General features: G+C 36.2%; 4 non-coding genes across 4 annotated transcripts; all 4 read right to left on the bottom strand.

Moving 5' to 3' along the window:
- Positions 1-746: 746 nt before the first annotated feature.
- Positions 747-819, bottom strand: TRNAF-GAA (transfer RNA phenylalanine (anticodon GAA)). The gene has a single exon. It is a non-coding gene; the product is annotated as a tRNA-Phe (tRNA).
- A 2821-nt stretch (positions 820-3640) lies between these two features.
- TRNAL-CAG (transfer RNA leucine (anticodon CAG)) lies at positions 3641-3723 on the bottom strand. The gene has a single exon. It is a non-coding gene; the product is annotated as a tRNA-Leu (tRNA).
- Positions 3724-5604: 1881 nt separating this feature from the next.
- On the bottom strand, positions 5605-5687 carry TRNAL-CAG (transfer RNA leucine (anticodon CAG)). The gene has a single exon. It is a non-coding gene; the product is annotated as a tRNA-Leu (tRNA).
- A 1903-nt stretch (positions 5688-7590) lies between these two features.
- Positions 7591-7673, bottom strand: TRNAL-CAG (transfer RNA leucine (anticodon CAG)). The gene has a single exon. It is a non-coding gene; the product is annotated as a tRNA-Leu (tRNA).
- Between the last annotated feature and the right edge of the window lie 4381 nt (positions 7674-12054).

Genomic DNA, 12054 nt, shown 5'->3' with positions numbered 1-12054 from the left:
GCTTTGAAAGGAAGAGCCCTATTTGGGTTTTGCAATGCAGATTTTGCAGGAATACCTTGCAGATGAAATTTGCAGAGTACCAAAACAGCAGAAAACCTCCCAAAGTGACCACATTTTAGAAATTATTTTGCACAATGAGTTAATCAACACCTGCAATTACTATTGTCAGCCTATAGGTGTTTTCACTCTGAACCATCCAGCATTGCAAGTATGCCAGTTTAGTGCCCAGCTTTTGCTTGCAGAGGCAAGCAACCCATACATTTTTAAGTGGGCTCTACTCACTGGAGCAATGTCAAATATGTAGATGCTTTGTCTCACCATTAAAGTAGAAACCTCCTATATTTCAAATTAAAGATGACGGACCTGTGTGGAGCTTGTGTTTTTTTGCCTTTTTGACTTTGTCCACAGCTATTTTTTAAGGACATTTGTCTCAGTAATGCCTCAGTGTTTCAAAGTCAAACAAGCTGACTATAATCATTCAGCTAGTGTCTGATAAGTGCTGTCTGTTTCAGCTATCAGGTTACCTTTTAATCCTCTTACAGCTAAGTCAATCTGAAATAAAACAAAATAGAGGAAAAATTACTAAAAAACATTCATGTGTTCAAAAGGAAAAAGTTACCGTTTCTCAAATTTTTAACATTTTGTTTTCTGTAGATAGTTAAGATTTTTAGGCCTTTTGATCATGATCAGTCCATGTGCTTTGTTTAATATCTCCTTAAAATGTAAACGGTGAAGAAAAAGCATTTTGCCGAAACCCGGGATTGGACCAGGGACCTTTAGATCTTCAGTCTAACGCTCTCCCAACTGAGCTATTTCGGCCATATCTATACATTTTCAGGGGGGTTTGACACTCTGCAAATGTCAAGTGTCACACCTGGAGGGATATATTATAATTTTTCATTTGACTGTTTTTTGAAGCATGATTTCTATTTGAAACGCCTTCCATTTTGCTGTACATATTTAATAACATTCATTAACTATTTGTGAATGAGTAGAAAAAGACAGCAATTTTGCCATTGAATTTTTACATTTTCAGTTTGTCTCCACGCACCAGTATAATTCTGACCCTGTGCTTCTAGAATAGGTCATGGTCGCACATAAAACACAATTTGCATGCATAATGTTACATCAAGTTTTATTTTTTATGAGATGCAAACAATTGGAGCAAAAAAGAGACAAAAATTTAGAGAAAATATTTTATTGATTGTTAAAAGTGAGACCATTTGTCCCAAAATGTGCTGAAACATGTCAGAATGACATGGGCATTTCACATTTTTTAAACTATGATTACCTACTTGTTAAGTTTTTGTTTATTAAGTATCGTTATGGTCTATTGATGTATGAGGTGAAAACTATGAAAGTAGACTTACCAGCAAATCCGTTTCTAGATATATTTCATGACAGCACTGTAGAAGGTTGATTCCCTACCCTAATAGGGACAGAGAACACAAAGAGGTGAAATAGTCCCTCCTCATTGACTGTCCAAAGGATTTTTCTAGTGCCAAAAGAACAACAGACATATGCACAAAAAATCTGTTTGATGTTCCTAGAGTTCTTTTTTGAGAGGACAAATTCAGATTCACTCCAAAGACTCTCAGGAAATTTTTCAAAACCACATTACATGAAGATAAAGTTACTTGAAATTAAATGTTGATGTCAGAAGTGGGATTTGAACCCACGCCTCCAGGGGAGACTGCGACCTGAACGCAGCGCCTTAGACAGCTCGGCCATCCTGACTTGGATATGCAATTGGAGCTTAACTCCTTCCATGCTAGTCAGCAGAAATGTTACCATTCCTTGTGATTACAAACTTGTCACACCACCCCAAAAAAGTCAATAAATAACATTTTTTATATGCGTACTTTTCGTCTGCATTAATTTTTAAACCTCCATTTATTTTGTTTGGATATTAGAAATGTTAGATTTCTCACAAATACGGTGATGCACCACATTTCTTCAGAAACTACTGTTTGGCCACACAGCAGGGCTTTGAAAGGAAGAGCCCTATTTGGGTTTTGCAATGCAGATTTTGCAGGAATACCTTGCAGATGAAATTTGCAGAGTACCAAAACAGCAGAAAACCTCCCAAAGTGACCACATTTTAGAAATTATTTTGCACAATGAGTTAATCAACACCTGCAATTACTATTGTCAGCCTATAGGTGTTTTCACTCTGAACCATCCAGCATTGCAAGTATGCCAGTTTAGTGCCCAGCTTTTGCTTGCAGAGGCAAGCAACCCATACATTTTTAAGTGGGCTCTACTCACTGGAGCAATGTCAAATATGTAGATGCTTTGTCTCACCATTAAAGTAGAAACCTCCTATATTTCAAATTAAAGATGACGGACCTGTGTGGAGCTTGTGTTTTTTGCCTTTTTGACGTTGTCCACAGCATATTTTTTAAGGACATTTGTCTCAGTAATGCCTCAGTGTTTCAAAGTCAAACAAGCTGACTATAATCATTCAGCTAGTGTCTGATAAGTGCTGTCTGTTTCAGCTATCAGGTTACCTTTTAATCCTCTTACAGCTAAGTCAATCTGAAATAAAACAAAATAGAGGAAAAATTACTAAAAAACATTCATGTGTTCAAAAGGAAAAAGTTACCGTTTCTCAAATTTTTAACATTTTGTTTTCTGTAGATAGTTAAGATTTTTAGGCCTTTTGATCATGATCAGTCCATGTGCTTTGTTTAATATCTCCTTAAAATGTAAACGGTGAAGAAAAAGCATTTTGCCGAAACCCGGGATTGGACCAGGGACCTTTAGATCTTCAGTCTAACGCTCTCCCAACTGAGCTATTTCAGCCATATCTATACATTTTCTGGGGGGTTTGACACTCTGCAAATGTCAAGTGTCACACCTGGAGGGATATATTATAATTTTTCATTTGACTGTTTTTTGAAGCATGATTTCTATTTGAAACGCCTTCCATTTTGCTGTACATATTTAATAACATTCATTAACTATTTGTGAATGAGTAGAAAAAGACAGCAATTTTGCCATTGAATTTTTACATTTTCAGTTTGTCTCCATGCACCAGTATAATTCTGACCCTGTGCTTCTAGAATAGGTCATGGTCACACATAAAACACAATTTGCATGCATAATGTTACATCAAGTTTTATTTTTTATGAGATGCAAACAATTGGAGCAAAAAAGAGACAAAAATTTAGAGAAAATATTTTATTGATTGTTAAAAGTGAGACCATTTGTCCCAAAATGTGCTGAAACATGTCAGAATGACATGGGCATTTCACATTTTTTAAACTATGATTACCAACTTGTTAAGTTTTTGTTTATTAAGTATCGTTATGGTCTATTGATGTATGAGGTGAAAACTATGAAAGTAGACTTACCAGCAAATCCGTTTCTAGATATATTTCATGACAGCACTGTAGAAGGTTGATTCCCTACCCTAATAGGGACAGAGAACACAAAGAGGTGAAATAGTCCCTCCTCATTGACTGTCCAAAGGATTTTTCTAGTGCCAAAAGAACAACAGACATATGCACAAAAAATCTGTTTGATGTTCCTAGAGTTCTTTTTTGAGAGGACAAATTCAGATTCACTCCAAAGACTCTCAGGAAATTTTTCAAAACCACATTACATGAAGATAAAGTTACTTGAAATTAAATGTTGATGTCAGAAGTGGGATTTGAACCCACGCCTCCAGGGGAGACTGCGACCTGAACGCAGCGCCTTAGACCGCTCGGCCATCCTGACGTCGATATGCAATTGGAACTTAACTCCTTCCATGCTAGTCAGCAGAAATGTTACCATTCCTTGTGATTACAAACTTGTCACACCACCCCAAAAAAGTCAATAAATAACATTTTTTATATGCGTACTTTTCGTCTGCATTAATTTTTAAACCTCCATTTATTTTGTTTGGATATTAGAAATGTTAGATTTCTCACAAATACGGTGATGCACCACATTTCTTCAGAAACTACTGTTTGGCCACACAGCAGGGCTTTGAAAGGAAGAGCCCTATTTGGGTTTTGCAATGCAGATTTTGCAGGAATACCTTGCAGATGAAATTTGCAGAGTACCAAAACAGCAGAAAACCTCCCAAAGTGACCACATTTTAGAAATTATTTTGCACAATGAGTTAATCAACACCTGCAATTACTATTGTCAGCCTATAGGTGTTTTCACTCTGAACCATCCAGCATTGCAAGTATGCCAGTTTAGTGCCCAGCTTTTGCTTGCAGAGGCAAGCAACCCATACATTTTTAAGTGGGCTCTACTCACTGGAGCAATGTCAAATATGTAGATGCTTTGTCTCACCATTAAAGTAGAAACCTCCTATATTTCAAATTAAAGATGACGGACCTGTGTTCAGCTTGTGTTTTTTGCCTTTTTGACTTTGTCCACAGCTATTTTTTAAGGACAGTAATGCCTCAGTGTTTCAAAGTCAAACAAGCTGACTATAATCATTCAGCTAGTGTCTGATAAGTGCTGTCTGTTTCAGCTATCAGGTTACCTTTTAATCCTCTTACAGCTAAGTCAATCTGAAATAAAACAAAATAGAGGAAAAATTACTAAAAAACATTCATGTGTTCAAAAGGAAAAAGTTACCGTTTCTCAAATTTTTAACATTTTGTTTTCTGTAGATAGTTAAGATTTTTAGGCCTTTTGATCATGATCAGTCCATGTGCTTTGTTTAATATCTCCTTAAAATGTAAATGGTGAAGAAAAAGCATTTTGCCGAAACCCGGGACCTTTAGATCTTCAGTCTAACGCTCTCCCAACTGAGCTATTTCGGCCATATCTATACATTTTCTGGGGGGTTTGACACTCTGCAAATGTCAAGTGTCACACCTGGAGGGATATATTATAATTTTTCATTTGACTGTTTTTTGAAGCATGATTTCTATTTGAAACGCCTTCCATTTTGCTGTACATATTTAATAACATTCATTAACTATTTGTGAATGAGTAGAAAAAGACAGCAATTTTGCCATTGAATTTTTACATTTTCAGTTTGTTTCCACGCACCAGTATAATTCTGACCCTGTGCTTCTAGAATAGGTCATGGTCGCACATAAAACACAATTTGCATGCATAATGTTACATCAAGTTTTATTTTTTATGAGATGCAAACAATTGGAGCAAAAAAGAGACAAAAATTTAGAGAAAATATTTTATTGATTGTTAAAAGTGAGACCATTTGTCCCAAAATGTGCTGAAACATGTCAGAATGACATGGGCATTTCACATTTTTTAAACTATGATTACCAACTTGTTAAGTTTTTGTTTATTAAGTATCGTTATGGTCTATTGATGTATGAGGTGAAAACTATGAAAGTAGACTTACCAGCAAATCCGTTTCTAGATATATTTCATGACAGCACTGTAGAAGGTTGATTCCCTACCCTAATAGGGACAGAGAACACAAAGAGGTGAAATAGTCCCTCCTCATTGACTGTCCAAAGGATTTTTCTAGTGCCAAAAGAACAACAGACATATGCACAAAAAATCTGTTTGATGTTCCTAGAGTTCTTTTTTGAGAGGACAAATTCAGATTCACTCCAAAGACTCTCAGGAAATTTTTCAAAACCACATTACATGAAGATAAAGTTACTTGAAATTAAATGTTGATGTCAGAAGTGGGATTTGAACCCACGCCTCCAGGGGAGACTGCGACCTGAACGCAGCGCCTTAGACCGCTCGGCCATCCTGACTTTGATATGCAATTGGAACTTAACTCCTTCCATGCTAGTCAGCAGAAATGTTACCATTCGTTGTGATTACAAACTTGTCACACCACCCCAAAAAAGTCAATAAATAACATTTTTTATATGCGTACTTTTCGTCTGCATTAATTTTTAAACCTCCATTTATTTTGTTTGGATATTAGAAATGTTAGATTTCTCACAAATACGGTGATGCACCACATTTCTTCAGAAACTACTGTTTGGCCACACAGCAGGGCTTTGAAAGGAAGAGCCCTATTTGGGTTTTGCAATGCAGATTTTGCAGGAATACCTTGCAGATGAAATTTGCAGAGTACCAAAACAGCAGAAAACCTCCCAAAGTGACCACATTTTAGAAATTATTTTGCACAATGAGTTAATCAACACCTGCAATTACTATTGTCAGGCTATAGGTGTTTTCACTCTGAACCATCCAGCATTGCAAGTATGCCAGTTTAGTGCCCAGCTTTTGCTTGCAGAGGCAAGCAACCCATACATTTTTAAGTGGGCTCTACTCACTGGAGCAATGTCAAATATGTAGATGCTTTGTCTCACCATTAAAGTAGAAACCTCCTATATTTCAAATTAAAGATGACGGACCTGTGTGGAGCTTGTGTTTTTTGCCTTTTTGACGTTGTCCACAGCATATTTTTTAAGGACATTTGTCTCAGTAATGCCTCAGTGTTTCAAAGTCAAACAAGCTGACTATAATCATTCAGCTAGTGTCTGATAAGTGCTGTCTGTTTCAGCCATCAGGTTACCTTTTAATCCTCTTACAGCTAAGTCAATCTGAAATAAAACAAAATAGAGGAAAAATTACTAAAAAACATTCATGTGTTCAAAAGGAAAAAGTTACCGTTTCTCAAATTTTTAACATTTTGTTTTCTGTAGATAGTTAAGATTTTTAGGCCTTTTGATCATGATCAGTCCATGTGCTTTGTTTAATATCTCCTTAAAATGTAAACGGTGAAGAAAAAGCATTTTGCCGAAACCCGGGATTGGACCAGGGACCTTTAGATCTTCAGTCTAACGCTCTCCCAACTGAGATATTTCAGCCATATCTATACATTTTCTGGGGGGTTTGACACTCTGCAAATGTCAAGTGTCACACCTGGAGGGATATATTATAATTTTTCATTTGACTGTTTTTTGAAGCATGATTTCTATTTGAAACGCCTTCCATTTTGCTGTACATATTTAATAACATTCATTAACTATTTGTGAATGAGTAGAAAAAGACAGCAATTTTGCCATTGAATTTTTACATTTTCAGTTTGTCTCCATGCACCAGTATAATTCTGACCCTGTGCTTCTAGAATAGGTCATGGTCACACATAAAACACAATTTGCATGCATAATGTTACATCAAGTTTTATTTTTTATGAGATGCAAACAATTGGAGCAAAAAAGAGACAAAAATTTAGAGAAAATATTTTATTGATTGTTAAAAGTGAGACCATTTGTCCCAAAATGTGCTGAAACATGTCAGAATGACATGGGCATTTCACATTTTTTAAACTATGATTACCAACTTGTTAAGTTTTTGTTTATTAAGTATCGTTATGGTCTATTGATGTATGAGGTGAAAACTATGAAAGTAGACTTACCAGCAAATCCGTTTCTAGATATATTTCATGACAGCACTGTAGAAGGTTGATTCCCTACCCTAATAGGGACAGAGAACACAAAGAGGTGAAATAGTCCCTCCTCATTGACTGTCCAAAGGATTTTTCTAGTGCCAAAAGAACAACAGACATATGCTCAAAAAATCTGTTTGATGTTCCTAGAGTTCTTTTTTGAGAGGACAAATTCAGATTCACTCCAAAGACTCTCAGGAAATTTTTCAAAACCACATTACATGAAGATAAAGTTACTTGAAATTAAATGTTGATGTCAGAAGTGGGATTTGAACCCACGCCTCCAGGGGAGACTGCGACCTGAACGCAGCGCCTTAGACCGCTCGGCCATCCTGACTTTGATATGCAATTGGAACTTAACTCCTTCCATGCTAGTCAGCAGAAATGTTACCATTCCTTGTGATTACAAACTTGTCACACCACCCCAAAAAAGTCAATAAATAACATTTTTTATATGCGTACTTTTCGTCTGCATTAATTTTTAAACCTCCATTTATTTTGTTTGGATATTAGAAATGTTAGATTTCTCACAAATACGGTGATGCACCACATTTCTTCAGAAACTACTGTTTGGCCACACAGCAGGGCTTTGAAAGGAAGAGCCCTATTTGGGTTTTGCAATGCAGATTTTGCAGGAATACCTTGCAGATGAAATTTGCAGAGTACCAAAACAGCAGAAAACCTCCCAAAGTGACCACATTTTAGAAATTATTTTGCACAATGAGTTAATCAACACCTGCAATTACTATTGTCAGCCTATAGGTGTTTTCACTCTGAACCATCCAGCATTGCAAGTATGCCAGTTTAGTGCCCAGCTTTTGCTTGCAGAGGCAAGCAACCCATACATTTTTAAGTGGGCTCTACTCACTGGAGCAATGTCAAATATGTAGATGCTTTGTCTCACCATTAAAGTAGAAACCTCCTATATTTCAAATTAAAGATGACGGACCTGTGTGGAGCTTGTGTTTTTTGCCTTTTTGACGTTGTCCACAGCATATTTTTTAAGGACATTTGTCTCAGTAATGCCTCAGTGTTTCAAAGTCAAACAAGCTGACTATAATCATTCAGCTAGTGTCTGATAAGTGCTGTCTGTTTCAGCTATCAGGTTACCTTTTAATCCTCTTACAGCTAAGTCAATCTGAAATAAAACAAAATAGAGGAAAAATTACTAAAAAACATTCATGTGTTCAAAAGGAAAAAGTTACCGTTTCTCAAATTTTTAACATTTTGTTTTCTGTAGATAGTTAAGATTTTTAGGCCTTTTGATCATGATCAGTCCATGTGCTTTGTTTAATAACTCCTTAAAATGTAAACGGTGAAGAAAAAGCATTTTGCCGAAACCCGGGATTGGACCAGGGACCTTTAGATCTTCAGTCTAACGCTCTCCCAACTGAGCTATTTCAGCCATATCTATACAATTTCTGGGGGGTTTGACACTCTGCAAATGTCAAGTGTCACACCTGGAGGGATATATTATAATTTTTCATTTGACTGTTTTTTGAAGCATGATTTCTATTTGAAACGCCTTCCATTTTGCTGTACATATTTAATAACATTCATTAACTATTTGTGAATGAGTAGAAAAAGACAGCAATTTTGCCATTGAATTTTTACATTTTCAGTTTGTCTCCACGCACCAGTATAATTCTGACCCTGTGCTTCTAGAATAGGTCATGGTCACACATAAAACACAATTTGCATGCATAATGTTACATCAAGTTTTATTTTTTATGAGATGCAAACAATTGGAGCAAAAAAGAGACAAAAATTTAGAGAAAATATTTTATTGATTGTTAAAAGTGAGACCATTTGTCCCAAAATGTGCTGAAACATGTCAGAATGACATGGGCATTTCACATTTTTTAAACTATGATTACCAACTTGTTAAGTTTTTGTTTATTAAGTATCGTTATGGTCTATTGATGTATGAGGTGAAAACTATGAAAGTAGACTTACCAGCAAATCCGTTTCTAGATATATTTCATGACAGCACTGTAGAAGGTTGATTCCCTACCCTAATAGGGACAGAGAACACAAAGAGGTGAAATAGTCCCTCCTCATTGACTGTCCAAAGGATTTTTCTAGTGCCAAAAGAACAACAGACATATGCACAAAAAATCTGTTTGATGTTCCTAGAGTTCTTTTTTGAGAGGACAAATTCAGATTCACTCCAAAGACTCTCAGGAAATTTTTCAAAACCACATTACTAAGTTTTGTTTGACCTCATCTAATCAATAAATGAAGATAAAGTTTCTTGAAATTAAATGTTGATGTCAGAAGTGGGATTTGAACCCACGCCTCCAGGGGAGACTGCGACCTGAACGCAGCGCCTTAGACCGCTCGGTATTAGACCGCTCGCCTTAGACCGCTTCAATATGCAATTGGAACTTAACTCCTTCCATGCTAGTCAGCAGAAATGTTACCATTCCTTGTGATTAAAAACGTCACACCACCCCAAAAAAGTCAATAAATAACATTTTTTATATGCGTACTTTTCATCTGCATTAATTTTTAAACCTCCATTTATTTTGTTTGGATATTAGAAATGTTAGATTTCTCACAAATGCGGTGATGCACCACATTTCTTCAGAAACTACTGTTTGGCCACACAGCAGGGCTTTGAAAGGAAGAGCCCTATTTGGGTTTTGCAATGCAGATTTTGCAGGAATACCTTGCAGATGAAATTTGCAGAGTACCAAAACAGCAGAAAACCTCCCAAAGTGACCACATTTTAGAAATTATTTTGCACAATGAGTTAATCAACACCTGCAATTACTATTGTCAGCCTATAGGTGTTTTCACTCTGAACCATCCAGCATTGCAAGTATGCCAGTTTAGTGCCCAGCTTTTGCTTGCAGAGACAAGCAACCCATACATTTTTAAGTGGGCTCTACTCACTGGAGCAATGTCAAATATGTAGATGCTTTGTCTCACCATTAAAGTAGAAACCTCCTATATTTCAAATTAAAGATGACGGACCTGTGTTCAGCTTGTGTTTTTTGCCTTTTTGACTTTGTCCACAGCATATTTTTTAAGGACATTTGTCTCAGTAATGCCTCAGTGTTTCAAAGTCAAACAAGCTGACTATAATCATTCAGCTAGTGTCTGATAAGTGCTGTCTGTTTCAGCTATCAGGTTACCTTTTAATCCTCTTACAGCTAAGTCAATCTGAAATAAAACAAAATAGAGGAAAAATTACTAAAAAACATTCATGTGTTCAAAAGGAAAAAGTTACCGTTTCTCAAATTTTTAACATTTTGTTTTCTGTAGATAGTTAAGATTTTTAGGCCTTTTGATCATGATCAGTCCATGTGCTTTGTTTAATATCTCCTTAAAATGTAAATGGTGAAGAAAAAGCATTTTGCCGAAACCCGGGACCTTTAGATCTTCAGTCTAACGCTCTCCCAAATGAGCTATTTCGGCCATATCTATACATTTTCTGGGGGGTTTGACACTCTGCAAATGTCAAGTGTCACACCTGGAGGGATATATTATAATTTTTCATTTGACTGTTTTTTGAAGCATGATTTCTATTTGAAACGCCTTCCATTTTGCTGTACATATTTAATAACATTCATTAACTATTTGTGAATGAGTAGAAAAAGACAGCAATTTTGCCATTGAATTTTTACATTTTCAGTTTGTTTCCACGCACCAGTATAATTCTGACCCTGTGCTTCTAGAATAGGTCATGGTCGCACATAAAACACAATTTGCATGCATAATGTTACATCAAGTTTTATTTTTTATGAGATGCAAACAATTGGAGCAAAAAAGAGACAAAAATTTAGAGAAAATATTTTATTGATTGTTAAAAGTGAGACCATTTGTCCCAAAATGTGCTGAAACATGTCAGAATGACATGGGCATTTCACATTTTTTAAACTATGATTACCAACTTGTTAAGTTTTTGTTTATTAAGTATCGTTATGGTCTATTGATGTATGAGGTGAAAACTATGAAAGTAGACTTAGCAGCAAATCCGTTTCTAGATATATTTCATGACAGCACTGTAGAAGGTTGATTCCCTACCCTAATAGGGACAGAGAACACAAAGAGGTGAAATAGTCCCTCCTCATTGACTGTCCAAAGGATTTTTCTAGTGCCAAAAGAACAACAGACATATGCACAAAAAATCTGTTTGATGTTCCTAGAGTTCTTTTTTGAGAGGACAAATTCAGATTCACTCCAAAGACTCTCAGGAAATTTTTCAAAACCACATTACATGAAGATAAAGTTACTTGAAATTAAATGTTGATGTCAGAAGTGGGATTTGAACCCACGCCTCCAGGGGAGACTGCGACCTGAACGCTGCGCCTTAGACCGCTCGGCCATCCTGACTTCGATATGCAATTGGAACTTAACTCCTTCCATGCTAGTCAGCAGAAATGTTACCATTCCTTGTGATTACAAACTTGTCACACCACCCCAAAAAAGTCAATAAATAACATTTTTTACATTCGTACTTTTCGTCTGCATTAATTTTTAAACCTCCATTTATTTTGTTTGGATATTAGAAATGTTAGATTTCTCACAAATACGGTGATGCACCACATTTCTTCAGAAACTACTGTTTGGCCACACAGCAGGGCTTTGAAAGGAAGAGCCCTATTTGGGTTTTGCAATGCAGATTTTGCAGGAATACCTTGCAGATGAAATTTGCAGAGTACCAAAACAGCAGAAAACCTCCCAAAGTGACCACATTTTAGAAATTATTT

Source organism: Dendrobates tinctorius, unplaced genomic scaffold (genome assembly GCF_039654945.1).
Source record: "Dendrobates tinctorius isolate UK_male_01 unplaced genomic scaffold, ASM3965494v1 ptg000350l, whole genome shotgun sequence".
Lineage (NCBI taxonomy): Eukaryota > Metazoa > Chordata > Amphibia > Anura > Dendrobatidae > Dendrobates > Dendrobates tinctorius.
This window is presented reverse-complemented; position numbering and strand designations above follow the sequence as displayed.